A 21,146-nucleotide genomic window follows, 5' to 3' on the forward strand; every position below is an offset into this window, starting at 1 on the left:
CAGGACGCACTGTAATGGGCCTCTAGCTGGTCACATGACAGCACTTTAGTGTAAGTCCAGTAGAAACGTCAGACCAACATGACGGTTTGGCAGCAAACTTTCTCTTTTATTACAAACACTTCAGCAGGAAGCTGTGCAGTTGCTGAATCTGTCCTCATTTTAGTTCCGCGACGGGCTAGTTTTGCTGTTTAATGAATATTTCGAGATGCGTCAGACCTCTGCTGCCCATGCCGAATTTGAAGTAGAAGTCAAGTCTACTTTATGCAAATGAGCCCCAGGGTGCTGCACTGGAACGAAGATTATAACGCGCTGCAACACATCCAGCATGCGTTTCACATAGACAATGAATGGGATGCCAGAAATTGACAATGCTGTGGACACATTAGCTGCGACAGTCCTGGTACTGGCAAACGGTGTAGCTAGCCCATAGTAGACCATTTTAGAAGGCACTGAAAATGCTCGAGTTTACAAAAACTCTGAAAATGTAATTGCTATAATCGCACTTTGAGTTTGCAGTAATCTGTGAATGTGGTACACCGATGAAAAATGCACAGATAAATATAAATGAAGCGAATATTTTTGTTACGTTTACATATTTGTCTATTTATCGTATATTCATTGATTCAGTCGTCAATCAAATGTGTTTAAATTGAGAAACTTTGCTTATTGTATCAAATATTGCTATTTGACAAATGCAAAAACTGTGTGCATTATGTTTCTGTAGAAGTCAAATAAACTTTGAATACTGTAAATCTTGATTTGCATGCTGCATAAAGCTTATTAAATGGCTAACAGTAATGTAAAAAGTACGCATCAACTGTGTGATAGGCCTTAGCGATAAAACGATAGCAACGTGTGCTGAAGCCTCTCAGTAGTAAAAGAAGTCTTATAGAGTGATTGATAGTTTTACTTCAATGCATTAGTTGCAAGCTGCCATGAAAGTGCATAAAGATAAAGTTCAGCTGCCTGATCAAACCCCAGGTGGGCTCCCTCCCTGGCTCATTAACAGCCCGTCATACCATGATAAGAAAGTTCCTTTGCCCTACATTGCACTCCCTGTGGCTTCTGTGCAGGTCCCCCAAGGTGTGTGAATAAACTGCTGACAGTGCCTCTCATCACCCCCGTCCATGATTGCAAACCTGCCCTGACAGGGGCTGAACCTGGCGGGGACTAGTAGTTACCCCTGTGAAACTTGCTTCATGGTCTAGCGACATCCATAACCCTGTTTCTGCTATCGCTGTTACCTGGCCGACCACTACCTTACTGTTGTGAGGCAGCTTTGCCTTAGTTCTGAGCAACTCCAGGTTTTGCTTGCCTTCTTTATTTAATATGTATCAAGGTGGGTAATTCTTTTATCTCTATTTGTTTTTATGTGTGGGTTCATTTATTTGTGTCTTTTTCATAGCTTTTGTCAAAGTTAAAGCATTACCTGTGTACCTTGATAAATAGGCTAAAACACTTATGTTCAAATTGGCTATTAAATTATCAATAATTTTCTATATTGACTGCAAATGAAGTGTTTCAATGTGATAAACTTTTCACCTATATCACCTGGACATTTAGCAGTTGTCCTGCCACCATGTTGGCCTAGCTCTCACCCATCGTGGTGTCCTAATAATGAATGCATTGAATTCCATTCACTGTTACAGAGAGATTTGCAGTGGAGACATCTTTGATAGATGTGTGTAGTTGGAAAATGGCAGATGACTGAGTCTCTTTGCATTTAATTTTGCAACTGAAACTTCAAAAAGAAAACAGAAGCAGTCTAAATACTTCTCTACGACTTTGGTACAACACGCAGGGGTGAATGCCTCTTAAAACTGAGCGGCATGACTGACAGTGGTTGAGGAAGTATTCACATCCTTTATGGAATTAGTAATGCCGCTCTGTAAAATGACTGTGTTGCACGTGAAAGTCCTGCATTGAAAATGTTACTTTTAAGTATATATATCAGCAAAATGCATTTTCACTATTGAAAGTAAATAGCCAACTATTTTGACAGTCAGTTAACTGGTTGGAGTAACTTTTTCAGTAAAACAGTATAAATTCTCTGATTTCAGCTGTTGTATCACACAAATGTAATTACAGTATTGATAGCATGCAAACATAATGTCCCCTGTGGCTGTCATACTATTATGCATGTTTAAAAGTAAATTATTACTCAGTCAGTACTGAAAAAGCAGGAATCTACTGCCACGGTAGGTTGAGGAGCTCTTTGGATTATGTTTCCTATGGATTGGTCTGCTGATTGTTTTATTTACACACGTGGACAAAATTGTTGGTACCCCTCAGTTAAAGAAGGAAAAACCCACAATTCTCACTGAAATCACTTGAAACTCACAAAGGTAACAATAAATAAAAATTTATTGAAAATTAAATAATCAAAATCAGCCATCACTTTTGAATTGTTGATTAACATAATTATTTTAAAAAACAAACTAATGAAACAGGCCTGGACAAAAATGATGGTACCTCTATAAAAGATTGAAAACTATTTGACCAGAGTGACATGATTAACTCAGGTGTGTCATTTAATTGACATCACAGGTGTTTCCAAACTCATAATCAGTCAGTCTGCCTATTTAAAGGGAGACAAGTAGTCACCCTGCTGTTTGGTGAAAAGGTGTGTACCACACTGAACATGGACAACAGAAAGCGAAGGAGAGAATTGTCCCAGGACATCCGAAAAAAAATTACAGACAAACATCTTAAAGGTAAAGGCTATAAGACCATCTCTAAACAGCTTGAAGTTCCTGTGACAACAGTGGCTCATATTATTCAGAAGTTCAAGACCCACGGGACAGTAGCCAACCTCCCTGGACGTGGCCGCAAGAGGAAAATTGATGACAAATTGAAGAGACGGATCGTTGGAATTGTATCCAAAGAGCCCAGAGCAACCTCCAAAGAAATTAAAGGTGAACTCCAAGGCCAAGGTACATCAGTGTCAGATCGCACCATTCGTCGTTGTTTGAGCCAAAGTGGACTTCATGGGAGACGACCAAGGAGGACACCACTGCTGAAAAAAACTCATAAAAAAGCCAGACTGGAATTTGCAAAAATGCATGTTGACAAGCCACAAAGCTTCTGGGAGAATGTCCTTTGGACAGATGAGACCAAACTGGAGCTTTTTGGTAAGGCACATCAACTCTATGTTCATAGACTCAAAAACCAAGCATACGAAGAAAAGAACACTGTCCCTACGGTGAAACATGGAGGAGGCTCAGTAATGTTTTGGGGCTGCTTTGCTGCATCTGGCACAGGGTGTCTTGAAAGTGTGCACGGTACGATGAAATCTGAAGACTATCAAGGCATTCTGGAGAGAAATGTGCTGCCTGGTGTCAGAAAGCTTGGTCTCAGTCGCAGGTCATGGGTCTTCCAACAGGACAACGATCCAAAACACACCGCCAAAAACACCCAAGAATGGCTGAGAGAAAAGCGTTGGACTATTCTAAAGTGGCCTTCTATGAGCCCAGATCTGAATCCCATTGAACATATGTGGAAGGAGCTGAAACATGCCATCTGGAGAAGACACCCATCAAACCTGAGACAACTGGAGCTGTTTGCTCATGAGGAGTGGGCCAAAATACCTGTTGACAGCTGCAGAACGCTCATTGACAAATACAGAAATCGTTTAATTGCAGCGATTGCCTCAAAAGGTTGTGCAACAAAATATTAAGTTATGGGTACCATCATTTTTGTCCAGCCCTATTTCATTAGTTTGTTTTTTTAAATAATTATGTTAATCAACAATTCAAAAGTGATGGCTGATTTTGATTATTTAATTTTCAATAAATTTTTATTTATTGTTACTTTTGTGAGTTTCAAGTGATTTCAGTGAGAATTGTGGGTTTTTCCTTCTTTAACTGAGGGGTACCAACAATTTTGTCCACGTGTGTATTAATCAATTGATTCTTTGGTTTGTTGGAATGCTAAAAAAATACAGAGAAATCCTGTCACAAATGCTCTTAATCAAATTAGTTGCCAGTTTTCTGTCAGCTGTTTAACTTATCGATCAACTAATTGTCTCAGCAGTACTTGTTAACTCTTGGGTTTTTCTATAGGTTCTTCATCTGCTTTGTGTGCAAAATCATTAACAGTAATAAGTTTTTCATATAGCACTTTTAAACAACGGGTTCACAAAATGATTTGACAGACCACACAAAAGCAAGATAAAAGCAAGACAAAAGCAAAAGACAATATAACCCCAATTAAGATAAAGCCAAAAGAAAACTGCAGATGCAACAATGCAAAAAGCAGTATGTCAAAAAATAATAATACAAATGAAATAATGAAAGCAGTCAAACCTTCATTGTTAAGTTAAGTCACAGTTCTTTATGTGAGTGCATTTTAAACGAGTCATTTAGTCAAAGTGCTTTTCAGGAGAAAAATAAGAGGCGCTGGCGTTATGAATTTACCCACCGTGTTTAAATATTAAGGTTGAATCTCACAATATTATATAAGACACAGTTTTACCGGACTATATTAAAAATTGAGGTTAAGACCCCAGTATATTTATAATTATGCAAATGTATCAAATTTAAATTTTAGGGTTAGGACCATACAATATTACATACTCTAGCAAATTCCCTGACTAATTTAGATGGTTAATTAAGGTTAAGAGCCTGCAAAATTATACATAGAAACCCAAAAAATGCAAAGATTTTCTGTGAGCAACCATATAGGCGACAGTGGACAGATACAACTTGCTGTTAGCAGTAAGAGACCTCCAGCAGAACCAAACTCAGGGAGGGCAGACATTTGCCTCAACAATTGCTCCCTGGGGACAAATAAAGTTTTCTGAATCTGAAACAGGCTAGGATGAGGCCAAAGGGGAGAGGAAGGAAAGCAGAAACAGAAAGACAACAAACAATAGAACAAACACCAGACAGATTGGTGGGACCAACTAAAGCTGTCAGATATAGTATAGTAGTATACAGATATAGTAAAGTTAAAAGTACTGTGTTTCTTTCTAGGCTTAAACAATGAATCAATTTCAAATCACAACTTAAAACAATGAAACAGACAAATCACAAAGGCTGCAATTTAAAATATACATACATTTGGCAATGCATCTGGCCCATGTTTAAACTGTGTCAGTGGTTTATTTTTTGTGCTGTGACATTCAAAACTCCTGCTTTCCAGAAACTGTTACTCTTTAGCTACAACAGCAAATCAATTTGTTGTCAGTTATTTAGTTAATTCAGTCAAGTTAATTGACATTTTGAGAATCTATTCCTGAGCAACTTTTCAGGCAGAAAAAAGTAAAAATTCTCTGATTCCAGCTTCATAAAAGTGAATATTTTCTGGTTTCTTTATTCCTCTGTGACAGCAAAAAACTGAACATCTTTGTGTTGTGGACAAAGCAAGACAGGGTCTATGCATTTGTCTAAGTGCTTTTACAAATGTACAACGTCTTCTTGTCTGACAGTCTCGCTTTTGATGTTATCTCATTAAATGTTGCTCTCACCACAGGGTTTAAATCTGTTACTTGGTGCATATTGAACTGAAGTGGAATTTTTCAAAATCATATTGCAATGCAAATTGCAGTATCGGGTTAGGTGAGGATTAGAAGTAAATGTATTTGCAGTTGTTTTTATGGTGACATTTAGAAAAAAGAAAAACAAATATTTGAAGGAGTTTCCAAAATGAAAATAATTTAACCCACTATATATATATATATATATATATATATATATATATATATATATATATATGGCATGCCGTTTAGGAAATTATATATATAATGAAACTTGATATATATATAATGAAACTTGATATATATATAATGAAAGTCGATATATATATAACGAAACTTGATATATATATAATGAAACTTGATATATATATAATGAAAGTCGATATATATATAATGAAACTTGATATATATATATAATGAAAGTCGATATATATATAATGAAACTTGATATATATATAATGAAACTTGATATATATATAATGAAACTTGATATATATATATATATATATGTATATATATATATATATCGACTTTCATTATATATATATCAAGTTTCATTATATATATATCGACTTTCATTATATATATATATCAAGTTTCATTATATATATATCGACTTTCATTATATATATATCAAGTTTCATTATATATATATCAAGTTTCGTTATATATATATCGACTTTCATTATATATATATCAAGTTTCATTATATATATATCAAGTTTCATTATATATATATCGACTTTCATTATATATATATATCAAGTTTCATTATATATATATCGACTTTCATTATATATATATCAAGTTTCATTATATATATATATCAACTTTCATTATATATATATATCGACTTTCATTATATATATATCAAATCTTTTTTTCCTACCGAGCCCCGGAAGGGACATGTCCGTATGGCGAAGCGACAATGAAGGACACTCACCCGGACGAGAATTTTATTGAGTTTTATTTTGAAATCGGCCTGAAATACACAGACATTCAAGCAGTGCGATGCGCTAAGAGTCTGCCATGCAGACCAGCGATCCTGATAATGGTAAGTTTTATTTCTCCAACATCCTGCTGTTATCCTACTATGAATACGCTAGCTACAACAGTCCCACATCAGTATTATGAACGTTCCGCCAGCTAACGCGGTCCGGACACCGGATCACTGATTGGAGGTTGGCGTTGAACTATTGTTTGCCAGCCAGTTAGCCGCTGGTAAGCTAACAAGCTATGAAACAACTCCTTATAAAACCGGAGGAAAGCAGCAGCAATATTTCAGTCCAAGACCTGTATTCAGAACCTCCCACGCTGTTACACAATGACCCATTAATCATATTACTGAACTATATGGTTATCATTGAAATTTTCCTTGAAGAACCAGTGAACTCTTTGCGAACACATTTTAATTTATGTGTTGATTATGTTTCGTATCAGTAATACAAGTCTAAAAAACTGATTCAAATGATCAAGTTAACACAATGAAGTAAAGAGTACTGGTAATCTGCAGCTATTTTCATAATTTCAAGGTAAAATTCTGATGTGTGATTTTCTAGCTTTGCAGATGTGGAAATCCAATGCACTGATTTCTTATACACAGATGCTTTTGGTGTTTTTTGTTGTAAAATAAAACAAGGCATTTATCACTGTTGGAAATTATTACAGGTATTATTTGTAACACTTTCTAACATTGTATGGACAAAGCAATAAATCAGTTAATGGATAAAATCATTTGTATTACAGATGCTATCATCAGCATGTCTTGTTCATTTTATTTAGTTGTCGGCCTTGGATGATGAGGTCCAGTTACCAGGAGCACTAGTCTGCAGCTTACTGGTTCCGTCCTGCAGCTCCTCCACGCTGTCCTCCTCTCTACAGACCAAATCAAGTAAGATCTGTTTAGACTATGCAGACATCAACATGATCAGTATGTTATCTTTTGACCCATCCTAAAATCACAAAATAGAACATTTACTTTAAGTTAACTGTGTTTATGAAAATAGAAAATAATTACTGACAACTAGTACTTTTTGGTGCTTTTATGCAGGAAAAGGGAACCAGGAAGCTGCTGTGGATCCTCTGCAGTATCTGGAGAGGTCAGAGGAACGGTTCTTGGAACAGATCGGAAGACACCAAGACGTGACCTCTGCCATTCTCCAGAACATCCAGAAGATGAATGAAAACCTTGGTTGCACTGATGGGACGCATGGCGTCGGTGCTGGAGCAACTGTCCCAGAATTAAACTGCATTGTTGACTATTGGCTTTTCTAGAAAATAAATCTTTTTTAGTACTTCACCTGTTTTGTATTTTACTCATGCACTTTGGGTGAATAAACAGAAATTTGTGATGAGAGATGCAAATTTTGTCTATAATCTACAGAGACTTTATTCAGTGTTCAGTGCACACTTTTGTTACACACATTTTGACAGATAAGCAGTTGTGCTTTTCAAGCAGATTTTAGTCAGAAACATCAGTAGCATATGTGTTTTTTTTACTGTTACACCAATCTAGGTAGATAAACTGCACTACTGCAGCAGACATATTATTGAAATGTGCTTCTATTATGTGTCTACATACACTGCTCACAAATAGTTATTCAACTTTTGGGTGAAATTGATGGAAAATATAAAAAGTGCATGCTTTAGTGATATATCATAAAAATAGGGTATTTAACTAGAAACATGCAATAGTGATTTCCTCATCTCAAAAAAAATTATTGAATCAAAAGCTAACAACAGTGGAGGGTATGTCACAATAAAAATGTCTCAGTTTGGACAGAACAACAGCCTTCAGCTGAAATCCAGTACAATTGTGTCCCACCAGTGGCGTGATCATGGATGTGTCCAGGCAGCAGCTGACCTCTGCCTCGTAATTAGCCTTAAGACCAGCTATAAAGATAAACATAGATATTATCATTATCATCAACATATGGTGCATGTGTTTAACCTTTAAGCTATGTAGGGATGCAAATGTAGTCGAAGCTAAGTAGCTAAGCTAATGCTAACACGTTCAGTGTTCAGAATCAAAACATCTCTAAAAATTACCTGTTTTCTCAAACGTAGTCGCCGTTCCCTGTGACAACCATGAAGACAGATAATCACAGAAGAGCTCATCTGAAGAGCAAATGTCCAATAAGGTTCCTGTTTTTGTTTGCCATGTCCTTCCAGGGCTCAGTAGGAAAAAGTCTGAATATATGGAATGAAACTTTGAATAGATGGAATGAAAATCTGAACATTCTATATTCCGACTTTCATTATATATATATCTCAACTTTCATTATATATATATCAACTTTCATTATATATATATCAAGTTTCATTATATATATATCAAGTTTCATTATATATATATCAAGTTTCATTATATATATATCGACTTTCATTATATATATATCAAGTTTCATTATATATATATCAAGTTTCATTATATATATATCGACTTTCATTATATATATATCAAGTTTCATTATATATATATATCAAGTTTCATTATATATATATCGACTTTCATTATATATATATCAAGTTTCATTATATATATATCAAGTTTCATTATATATATATATCAAGTTTCATTATATATATATCAAGTTTCATTATATATATATCGACTTTCATTATATATATATCAAGTTTCATTATATATATATATCAACTTTCATTATATATATATCAAGTTTCATTATATATATATCGACTTTCATTATATATATAATTTCCTAAACGGCATGCCATATATATATATATATATATATATATATACATACATACATACATACTTAGTTAAATGTCTCGGTCTTCTTCAGATTTGCCTTGTTATTGGCTTGTATACAGTCACAGCTGTGAGAAATCTTTTTTCTCTATAGATGGCACCTCTGCACTGTCATACAGCAGATCGATGCTGTGGTGATAATTACTGCTCGGATCTCCTATAGGAGCAGTTATTGCTCAAGGGCACCTCAGTGGGGAGGCAGGGCGGGACGACGACTGAACTCAGTGCAAGAATCGAACCTCTGTCACAGCCTCGCATGTGTTAAACTCCGGGTAAAATATATTTAGACTACTTTACCCACTCGCTTATTTTATGCGTGTTTAAACGCTCTCAGAGAAGCTTTTTAATTTGATTTTACACCGGGAAGTCAGCCTATACTACAGTATAATGTTTCCGGAAAAAGCCGAACGGAGCCGACACCGAGGGTGTATATGGACTAAGTGTTAGGGATGCTGCTCTGTCAGAGAGCAGCCACCGCGGACGGTCAGGGAGCAGACCGCTGGCTTACCGGGAACCGACACTGAAAGGGGAAACCTCGACAGCCCGCCAGCTGAGCGCAGGATTTACCTGACACCCCTCGCAGTGCTTTACGGACCTTTTTTTCCTTTTCACCTTCGGGGGATTTAGAGCAAGTGTTGCGGGACTGGAGGAATTCGGAGACTCTTTCCTAACTGTCTCTAATCTTCGGACCCTCCTGCTTTTCTTTATTCTCAACATCTTTTCCGAAACGTCCAGGAAACCGTAGATAATGGTGAGTTAGACTTCGTTTTCTTTCGTAATCGTGTGCTTTGCTGTGGCAGGTGTCACAAATGCAGCGCTCCGTGGTGACATGTGTTAAAGAGGAGCGTCCTGCAGGATGGACACGCTGCATGCCAGGCTCCATCACATATTCACACAAGTCCGACAACAGTCACACTCATCCTGCTGTGCAGGGACTCTACACAACAGCACAACATATTCATAATTAATAAGATGCACACAGGAAAAAAAACACGTCCACACAATTTACTACAGTGTCATGCGGAGCTGGTCTGAATTTAATTGTATCCGCAGTTTGCAATGATATTAAAATATTTAAGATAAATTAATAAATATATGTATAGTCTGGACTATATATGTATGTATGTAGTCTAGATTTTCCAGTGACAAATAGTTATATTTTCATATTTAGGTGTTTAATTACATTCTTTTCATGAATGTGTTGCAATTGTCACCTATTTTATATATTTTCATATATAATTGTAATAAAACCAACATTTATGATGGATTTTGTCAACAAAGGCATTTCTGACAGTTGTCAAAAATGCTGCCCACATTTTAATTAAACATCCTTTTTAATGAATTACAAGTGGATTTACACAGTTTGTCCTAATGAGGCAGAAAAGGGTCACGGTTTTGTTTCCATTCTGCTCCATAATAACAGGATTCCTGAATTCAGAAGATTTTTCAAGGCAGTTTGGTGAGAGGGGAGTGCATCTCTCCATACAAGGGAAATAATGGTACACTTGTGCTTGCCATTGAAAATCTTTTGCAAGTCAAGGCATTGCTGCTCTGTCCTTTTGCATGAAATGTCACTTCTGGATCAAAGCTGTGCAGCAGCTCACTTGCATCATTTCTTTGCATTGTTTGCGTCACTTATTAATTCAATTGTTTGGCTTTGATAGAGACATGAGTCTCAGCTTTCTGTTCAGACTCTGCACAGTCAGTAAGACCAGGCTACTCCCATTAGAATTCACTGTGTGTCTTGGTAACATGATTAAAAAGCTCTTTCAATCAATTCTGGTTTGATTATTTATGAAAGAATAAATGTATGTGTGAAGATACTGTGGTCTGCAGACTATTCTGCAAGGCATTCATACCGTGCCAGTGGAACATTCTATTGCTTACATATAGCCAGAATGCAATACTTGCTGTATATATTATTGCTGTCATGAAAAATGTTGGTGTAGTTGCTGCAGAAATGTTCCAGTATTCTACTACAGTCTCATCTTGGTTGTGTCGTTTGTGTGGCAGCCCATGTGTTTGCATGTTTATTATTAGCCAGTTATATTGCATTACTTCATACTGGGTCCTCATTCTTTTGGCAGTTTTCTACAGCAAGAACAACGAGCTGTCCTGTTGGTGCTACTGATGCAGGAATCTAAATGCTTCAAGACTAAATAAGGCAGAGGAGGAAAAAGAAAAGGAATAAGGGTGCATGACTTGGTGTGACAGAGTGATAATTGGCTGTCAGTTCACCTGGATTTGACAGAGCTCTAATTAGGCCGGACAGGGGATAGAGAAGGAGTGAGGCGGGCTGGGTGAAGGAGTGCAACAGATGGAGGGAAGAGGAGTGAGGGCAGGGATGCTGGAGAGGAGGTGGCGTCGTAAAACCAAGATGCAGACAGAGAAGAGGTGGAGGGAGTGTGTTCGTTTCTGTGTTGTCCATGAGTGCAGCAGCTGAATGCCAGCACTGTGTATGTATTATGGAAAGGTCTGTGTGTGTGTGGGTGTGGGTTGGTGTGTTGCTCTTCTCATCCTAATGAAGGCTGCATGAGACTCGGACCTGAATGCTGAATCCCTCACTGTTGCTGCTGGCAGCAGCAAGTTGTTTTTTGTTTTTTTTGTTTCCCCCCACACGTTGGCACACCAGTGGTATCTAGTAGGGATGGGTATTGTGAGGAGTCCTTCTACTCTGACCTAATACTACTTAATCATGTGGTATTTTGACGGTACTCTTGTTTATTTTTTTCTTCGGTTTTAGGAGAGGGGAAAAATTAAGGACAATCTGTCATTCTTCACTTTTCAATAAAACTTTGAATGCTGGACTTTTTCCTTGAAAGTATTTATACTATGCAGTGTTAATAGTTTTAGTACTTCAGAAAACAGTTAAGGCATATCTTCTTTCGTTGCCAACATCAGCATTTAATTAGAGAAAGCTTGAGTTTGCCTGCGGCCCCCAAATCACTCAATAAGCCCCTATGCTGTGAAACTAAGACTGTGAATTTCTAAATGACAGTTGAGATGATGCTCTGACTATTTCAGACTGAAATTATGAATGCATCCATAGGAGAGCAATCGGCTGGCTAATGTTTACTTGTAATCATTAACCCATGACTATATAATTTAATTAACTACGTGCTTGGACTCCATGCTTCTGGCATACATAACATACCTGGGGCAATGAGGGGAACTGAGAGCCAGACTGTGGAAAACTCTGCATTTCACTGCTTGTATGTGATGAACTTTCGCTGGATGCTTCCATTGACTGATGTGTTTGAGCTCTAATATGCAAAACACTTGTTGCACTTGTGGTAATAAGCATTGTCAGCGTTGACTCGAGTAAAATGTAACGACACTTTTGAACGTTTACTTCTCTCCGCCATTATCACAAAGTGCAGAGTGTGTGTGTGTGTGTGTGTGTGTGTGTGTGTGTGTGTGTGTGTGTGTGTGTGTGTGTGTGTGTGTGTGTGTGTGTGTGTGTGTGTGTGTGTGTGTGTGTGTGTGTGTGTGTGTGTGTGTGTGTGTGTGTGTGTGTGTGTGTGTGTGTGTGTGTGTGTGTGTGTGTGTGTGTGTGTGTGTGTGTGTGTGTACTGCAGTCTGTGACAGAGAGCCCTGGCCACACCCCTCATACACTGACTCCAATAGAGATCTTTATTCTGGATTGGGAATAACATAGATACATCCTTGTGTGTGAGATGTGAGGTGCAAGATATTGTTTATGTTGCAATAATATTCAGGAAATCTGTTTTCTGAATTTGTCAAGTAGCGACAGTGGAACTGATGGCGTCAGAGCTTCTGATCTGTAATGTTTATGCCCTGGTTGCCTGTTATATACAGAGTTTCAGTACTCAGCCCTATTTCACACCAATAATTACTATTCAAATGCGGTCTTGTATTAGTTTAACATTTCAACCAACAACAAGCAAAAATGTTTACTGAGTCATTCCATCTCATTTCAACAAATCTGAGGAAATTTTGTTGCATGACCTCCTCTGATCATCTCCAAACTTTTTTTTTAACTATCCCAACATAAGAATAGATTACTTGCAAAGTTGTAACATCATATGATTGCTATTTGCTAAGTTATAAAATATTTAAATCCCTATTTTTCCACTCGGAAATTGATATGTTAGGTAGAAAGGCTTGATTTAGGAAGATAATACTGGGAACTGACTGATGATATAGACTCACAAGTGATCTGAAGGGTTCAAACACCTTAACAATAGAGCAGGAAAAAAAATTTGGAATGAATATACCCATTTCTCTGTGGTACAGGGCAATTTAAAAATTTGGCGAAAATGGCATTTTTCAAGAATTTAGGCATTTTTTTCCCAAATTTAATAAGTAACAAGGTTCATATGTTATAAAAATCTCAAAGTACCTTAAAAGTTCTCTCTAACCTAAAAATATCCAAGAGCTAGCTAGTCTCCTTAGACCTCAAAACGATGCCTATTTATGAAACAGACTGAAAAACACCATACATATATTGGCACAGAAACCAATGTGGGACATGGAGTAGAAACATGAAACTTTGTCAGTATAACAATAAACATCCGAATAATTGATATCTGAAGTATCAACATTGTTTCTTGAATCCTTCATGGCCAATTTAACCAAGAAATGCACTATGTTCTATAGGCGTTTTTTTTAGGAATTCTAACTAATATATTGCAGTTAAAATGAGTCATATTGCCTGAGGTCCCATGTAAAACATGTAATTTGTCCCCAACTTATCACACCACTATTTCTGTCCTTTGAACTGCTTGAATTTCTCTGAAATCAGGCCATCATCTGCACCAGATATGTGGTACTGTCCACCACGGCGTGTTGAAGGAGCAGTGATTGGACAGAGGATGTGGGCTGTAGGCACCCACACTACGTCATCCTTTCTAGGCCATGTGAACTTCTTGCTGGGACCTTTTGGGTGCATGAATTTCACTTGCAAATCTTCAAATTCAGCTGATAAGTCAAATACGATACCGAGGCTGTCCTGAGAATGCAGTCTGGGAGTGATGCCATTTCTTCTTATTCAGTTACTGTATGAAAGAAAAAACAATGTCTATATAATAATTAACTTCAGATATGCCCTTTGTAACTTATACTACGATGCTGATGCTTCAGATTCATCTTTCATCTTTAGTTGGTCATGTAAATGGTTCCTAAAAACAAAAACGAGGATCAAAATGTATAGTAAATTGATTCAGCAGTTGCTCATCTTTGGCACAAGAAACAAATATGAAAGTAAGTTCACACATACTTCACACATACTAGTTCCTCCAAAAAAAATTTGAACCGCGTACCATGTATCCCACATGCACTTTTTAATGCCTAAAGTTAGGCTATTTTGGGTCTACACCTGAGTTCAACAGCCTATAAATCAATAAATAAGCTTTATTTTAATGTTTTAAAACTTTTACCTTATGCAACTTTCATTAGTAAAGAAGAAAATTCATTCTTTCAATGTCTTTTCACAAGAATAAGTCCTAAAATAGAGGCATGAAAAACCCAAAATAAAGTCGCCCATGAAATAATAAGGATATTTTGGGAAATTCCACAGTCCAGTATTTTTTTATTTTCATTCATTTCTATACTTTTCTCACCAGAAGGGTACAAGTTTTGGAAGGGGAAAAAATTCTGACCATGTAAAAGGAGTATAAATTGCTTTTTTTAGTAGTTTAAAACCCTAAAATCATAGGCGAGGATTAAGTTTGGACTGACTATGGGTATTAGATTAGATCATTACTGCTTATACTGTATGTTTATAACCATAATACTTTGCATTTGTTCATAAAATTACCCAAATAAAGCCCAAAAAAATTTTTGGGAGGATCTGAGAAAGTGGTGCAACAAGCATTTGTTGAATTGACATGGACTGACTCTACTCCCTTCTTCCTCATTCTATCTCCCCTGAAAGGCCTTGTCTTTTTAAGTGTGTGATTTCTGTCTCCATCTTAATACAGCATGTCAATAGAAGCTTTTTGTGTTGTGACATTTAAAAATGCTTGCTTTCCAGACACTGTTATCGTGAATCAAGGAAAAAAAACATCTAAATTATTTGATTCCAGCTTCTGAAGTAGGAATATTTTCTGGTTTCTTTATTCCTCCATGGCAGTAAATTGGACATCTCTGGATTGTGAAAAAAAGACTTTTGACGACATTATCTTGTGCTTTGGAATACAGTCATCATCATATTTAACCATTTTTCTCACATTTTACTGACCAAACAACTAATCGATTTAGTGGGACAATAATCGGCAATGAATTGAAAATGAAAATAATCATGAACTGCAGCACTACTTTGAATATCTAGAATATCTTACTGTCCAATATCGGTTTTGCTGCTATTCACATAAATTCATATACTTCTTATTGAAAACCCAGGAGACAAAAGCTCTTGTTCACCAAGCTGTGTGTACATATCCCCATATTCTGTCAGGTGCAATGGCACAGGAGGCAAAAATAATTTCACAAGAGTGTACACATACTCAATTGTATTTTTTAACAAGAGCGGCTCTGATGTTTTGACATTGTGTCATCAGCAAGTATAATTTACACACTGCCAAGTGGGACTTAAGCTGATTCAGCACAGATCTGAGTCCCAGAATGAGCTTTAGCATTAATTACATATCAGGTTATGTACACAACAATCTTTGATGTCACTTACATGCCAGCCAACAGGATGCAACTCAATACATCAGTCATTAAATCGAACATGATATGGTTGATATAACACTGTAAATCAGTAGCAACAGTCGGTGCAATAGTGGCAATCCAAGCCGTCCAAGGGAAACAAGATATTCAGTCTTGTATGTAATAAGGAACTGGAAATTGTTTGCCTTCTGGACATATTTGGACAAACAAACATTTGGTCATCTTTGAAACAGTGCCGACAGACATTTAAACAGCACCACAAGAAAAATTACTTTTTTCAATCATGTTTTCAACGCAAATCTGAATAGATGTAACATTCTTCTGTGGGAACAGCAACTACACCCTTGACCTCAGAAGCCAGTATTACCACTTTTCGCAGAAATAATTTATTCTGAGTGTTTTTGCATAACCATCCATCAGTTTCTGATATTCGCTTGCTGAAGTCTTTGACCACTCTTCAATAAAAAAAAAAATCCTTCAGTTGCAAGATGTTTGATGATTTTCAAACCATAACATTTCCATCACTATGCCTCACAGTTCACATGATTTTTTTCTCCTGAAATGCTGCCAAACATGTCTACTGTTACTGTGGCCAAACAACTCTGTCTTTGATTCATCTGTCCAGATCACATTTTTTCAAAATGCTTGCTCTTTGCCTGTATGTTCACTGACACATTGTAGTTTTGCTTTAAAATCTTGTTGTTTTTTTCTGACATGCCTCCCATGCAGGTCAGATTTGTGCATTTATCTCTTTCCGATTGTAGACACAGAACTTTGACACCAACTGATGCAGATCCTGGGATGAAACTTTGAGCATCTTTGAAACTTGTTTTTGTATCTCTGTGACCATTCTCGAACAGATTTGTTAAAAATACTGCATCACTTGCAGATGATTTGGATGCTTTGTTTTAAAATCCATGCTGTTCTATACTTACAGGCACCCACAACCTTTTTTTTTTTTTTTTCCCTGAAGGCCTTTGAGGGCTCTTTACATCTTTGCATGATGACACCACAGACTTCCTCGATATCAGAGGTTTACATATGAAGGGCTTCACCAGTTGCTCTCTAGGGTTGTTATTGTCACGGACACCTTATCTTTTTTACAGATTTGAAGGTGTTATCAATGTAATGTAGCCGCAAGGGGACACAAGCCAGTGTCTTATTGTGCCGGTCCCAAGCCCGGATAAATACAGAGGGTTGTGTCAGCAAGGGCATCCGATGTAAAACTTTGGCCAAATCAAACATGCGAATCAAATGTATGACTTCCATACCGGATCGGTCGAGGCCCGGGTTAACAACGACCGCCATCGGTGCTGTCGACCTACAGGGTGCCGGTGGAAAATGGACAACTGTTGGTCGAAGAAGGAGGGGAGGAAGGTGTGTTCGTAGGAAGAGAGAGAAGAGGAACACCAAGAGTCTAGGACTGAGAGTAGGGACTTTGAATGTTGGAACTATGACAGGAAAAGTTAGAGAGCTGGTTGACATGATGCAGAGGAGGAAGGTGGACATACTGTGTGTCCAGGAGACCAGGTGGAAAGGTAGTAAAGCTAGAAGTCTAGGAGCAGGGTTCAAGTTGTTATACCATGGTGTAGATAGGAAGAGAATGGAGTAGGAGTTATCTTGAAGGAGGAGTTTGTTAGGAATGTCCTGGAGGTAAAAAGAGTGTCGGATCGAGTGATGAGCCTGAAGCTACAAATCGAAGGTGTTATGTTCATTGTTGTTAGCGGGTATGCTCCACAGGTAGGATGTGAGCGGGAGGAGAAGGAGAAATTCTGGTTGGACCTTGATGAAGTGATGGAGAGCATCCCTAGAAGTGAGAGAGTTGTCATTGGTGCAGACTTGAATGGACATGTTGGTGCAGGAAACAGAGATGATGATGAGGGCATGGGCAGGTTTGGTATCCAGGAGAGGAACACAGAAGGACAGATGGTGGTTGACTTTGCAAAAAGGATGGAAATGGCTGAATACTTTGTTCCAGAAGAGGCAGGAACATAGGGTGACCTATAAGAGTGGAGGTAGGAGCACACAGGTAGACTACATCTTGTGTAGACGGTGTAATCTGAAGGAGATCAATGACTGCAAAGTAGTGGTAGATGAGAGTGTAGCCAGACAGCATAGGATGGTGGTGTGTAAGATGACCCTGGTGGTGAAGAAGATGAAGAGGGCAAAGGCAGAGCAGAGGACCAAATGGTGGAAACTGAAAAAGGAAGAGTGTTGTATGACTTTCAAGAAAGAGTTGAGACAGGCTTTGGATGGTCAGGAGGTGCTTCCAGATGACTGGACAACTACAGCAAATGTGATCAGGGAGACAGGTCAGAGAGTACTTGGTGTGTCATCTGGAAGGAAAGGAGATAAGGAGACTTGGTGGTGGAATGAGGAGGTGCAGGAGTGGATCCAGAGAAAGAGGTTAGCTAAGAAGAAGTGAGACACTGAGAGGACTGAAGAGAGTAGACAGGAGTACAGGGAGATGCAGCGTAAGGTGAAAGTAGATGTGGCAAAGGCCAAACAAGGGGCTTACGGTGACTTGTATGCTCGGTTAGACAGTAAGGAGGGAGAGACTGACCTGTATAGGTTGGCAAGGCAGAGAGACAGAGATGGGAAGGACGTGCAGCAGGTTAGGGTGATAAAGGATAACGATGGAAGTGTGTTTACAGGTGCCAGTAGTGTGATGGGAAGATGGAAAGAGTACTTTGAAGAGTTGATGAATGAGGAAAATGAGAGAGAACGAAGAGTAGAAGAGGTGACTGTTGTGGACCAGGAAGTAGCAAAGATTAGTAAGGATGAAGTGAGGAGGGCATTGAAGAGGATGAAGAGTGGAAAGGCACTTGGTCCTGATGATATACCTGTGGAGGTATGGAAGTGTCTCGGAGAGGTAGCAGCAGAGTTTCTGACTGGGTTGTTCAACAGGATCTTAGATAGTGAGAAGATGCCCGAAGAATGGAGAGGAAGTGTGCTGGTGCCCATCTTTAAGAACAAGGGAGATGTGCAGAGTTGTGGCAACTACAGAGGAATAAAGCTGATAAGCCACATGATGAAGCTATGGGAAAGAGTAGTTGAAGCTAGGCTAAGGGCAGAGGTGAACATCTGTGAGCAGCAGTATGGTTTCATGCCAAGAAAGAGTACAGCAGATGCAATATTTGCTTTGAAGATGTTGATAGAGAAGTACAGAGAAGGTCAGAAGGAGCTGCATTGTGTCTTTGTAGATTTGGAGAAAGCTTATGACAGGGTGCCCAGAGAGGAACTGTGGTTTTGTATGAGGAAGTCTCGAGTGGCAGGGAAGTATGTTAGAGTGGTGCAGGACATGTATGAGGACTGTAAGACAGTGGTGAGGTGTGACAGAGGAGTTCAAGGTGGAGGTGGGGCTACATCAGGGATCAGCTCTGAGCCCCTTCTTGTTTGCTATGGTGATGGACAGGATGACAGACGAGGTTAGACAGGAGTCTCCATGGACTATGATGTTTGCAGATGACATTGTGATCTGTAGTGAGAGCAGGGAACAGGTGGAGGAGAAGCTAGAGGCATGGAGGTTTGCCCTGGAAAGGAGAGGAATGAAGGTTAGCCGCAGCAAGACGGAGTATCTGTGTGTGAATGAGAGGGACCCAAGTGGAAGAGTGAGGTTACAGGGAGAAGAGATCAAGAAGGTGGAGGATTTTAAGTACTTAGGGTCAACAGTCCAGAGCAATGGAGAGTTTGGAAAAGAGGTGAAAAAGCATGTACAGGCAGGCTGGAACGGCTGGAGAAAAGTGTCAAGTGTGATAGAGTTTCAGCTAAAATGAAAGGAAAGGTTTACAAAACTGTGGTGAGACCAACCATGTTGTTTGGTCTGGAGACAGTGTCCCTGAGGAAAAGACAGGAGGCAGAGCTGGAGGTAGCAGAACTGAAGATGCTGAGGTTCTCTTTGGGAGTGACCAGGATGGATAGGATCAGGAATGAGTACATCAGAGGGACAGCACATGTTAGAGGCTTTGGAGATAAATTCAGAGAGGCCAGACTGAGATGGTCGGACATGTCCAGAGGAGAGTGAGTGAATATATTGGTAGAAGGATGCTGAGTTTCCCACTGCCAGGCAGGAGGCCTAGAGGAAGACCAAAGAGGAGGTTTATGGATGTGGTTAAAGAGGACATGAAGGTAGTTGGTGTGAGAGAAGAGGATGCAGAAGACAGGGTTAGATGGAGGCAATTGATTCGCTGTGGCGACCCCTGAAGGGAAAAGCCGAAAGGAAAAGAAGAATAAGGTGTTATCAATGTACTGACTTTTTATAGTTATTTTTTAAATTAAATGTAGAATTGACAACAAAATGCCCATTTTGTGTCAACTGTTTGAGTATGCCACCTGTATTATTAGGCAATGTTTGAAATGCGTTGAAAAAGTCAATAATTTCTCCTACCTGTGTGCCCTAGAGGAGCGCATAGCAAATAGGCCCTGAACTCAATATTGGTGACAAATGCATATTTTGTGATCTACAGGTAAAAGCAATTTTCTTTTTTGTAGTTTGTTCCCAAAAGCCTTGTCCAATCAAAAACAAATACCCACAATCTGAACAATTACAAATAAGTAGATCTGTTTGTTAGCTCAAATATGTAGGAAGTCAACAATTTTCTTGACAGATATACATACTTGTTCACAAGAATGTAGGTCATTTGTTCAGAGGAGTGTTCCTGAATTCGAACTCCAGTAGAAGAAGAAATATCAGACATTTTCCATTCGTTTTTGGCTAAGGTACGGCATAGAAACAATGTGGTTGAGTTCAAGGACAGATCAGGGTTTGGATTAGAACGGAGAACACAAGGTTAAGGTTATGGAACAGTCATGGTTGAAAGTAGTGTCTGATGGTTTGAAATGGAAAACGAACTGTGGTCTGCCATTTTAATGACTGAGTCTACAGCTACGTCTACTCGCCTCCTCCTAATTACTGCAGCCACTGGAGAGCACTGTCTAATTAACTCATTATGCTGATTCATGACATGGCTTTCTTAAAGACTTGAAACACAAATATACAGTGAACAGTGACATAAAAATCTATTGTCCTTTCTGCATTGGATTTAAAATCACTTTACAGCTGTAAATTTGCTGTATGTCTAAATTCATTACTTGCATTGATGTTTTGTGCTGTTACTAAATGTTATACAAGTAATGCACGGTCATTTTTGGAGGAGATTTTATAGAAAACAAACACCACATGTGTTGTAGCTGCTGGTGTAAAGTACTGACAGCAGACTTCCACAGAACCACACGGATTTGATAGATAGGAGTTAGTAACTA

At 38.3% G+C, this 21,146-nt stretch overlaps 2 protein-coding genes across 16 annotated transcripts in view; one reads left to right on the top strand and one right to left on the bottom strand.

Annotated features, from left to right (window-relative positions):
- The window catches only part of agxta (alanine--glyoxylate and serine--pyruvate aminotransferase a), a 491,885-nt gene that overhangs the window by 15,212 nt on the left and 455,527 nt on the right, over positions 1-21,146 (bottom strand). The window lies entirely within an intron of this gene.
- The window catches only part of ptprfa (protein tyrosine phosphatase receptor type Fa), a 396,740-nt gene continuing 385,039 nt past the window's right edge, over positions 9,446-21,146 (top strand). For 12 of the 15 annotated variants that reach the window (XM_022191302.2, XM_022191308.2, XM_051947512.1 and 9 more), the window contains exon 1: positions 9,447-10,002. The gene's annotated coding sequence lies outside the window, so the exon portion shown is untranslated. Of the gene's footprint in view, positions 10,003-21,146 lie in introns of all 15 variants that reach the window. The other 3 variants (XM_051947513.1, XM_051947516.1, XM_051947515.1) reach the window with 2 other exon arrangements.

The sequence above is a fragment of the Acanthochromis polyacanthus genome, chromosome 4 (assembly GCF_021347895.1).
Source record: "Acanthochromis polyacanthus isolate Apoly-LR-REF ecotype Palm Island chromosome 4, KAUST_Apoly_ChrSc, whole genome shotgun sequence".
Classification (NCBI taxonomy): Eukaryota; Metazoa; Chordata; class Actinopteri; family Pomacentridae; genus Acanthochromis; species Acanthochromis polyacanthus.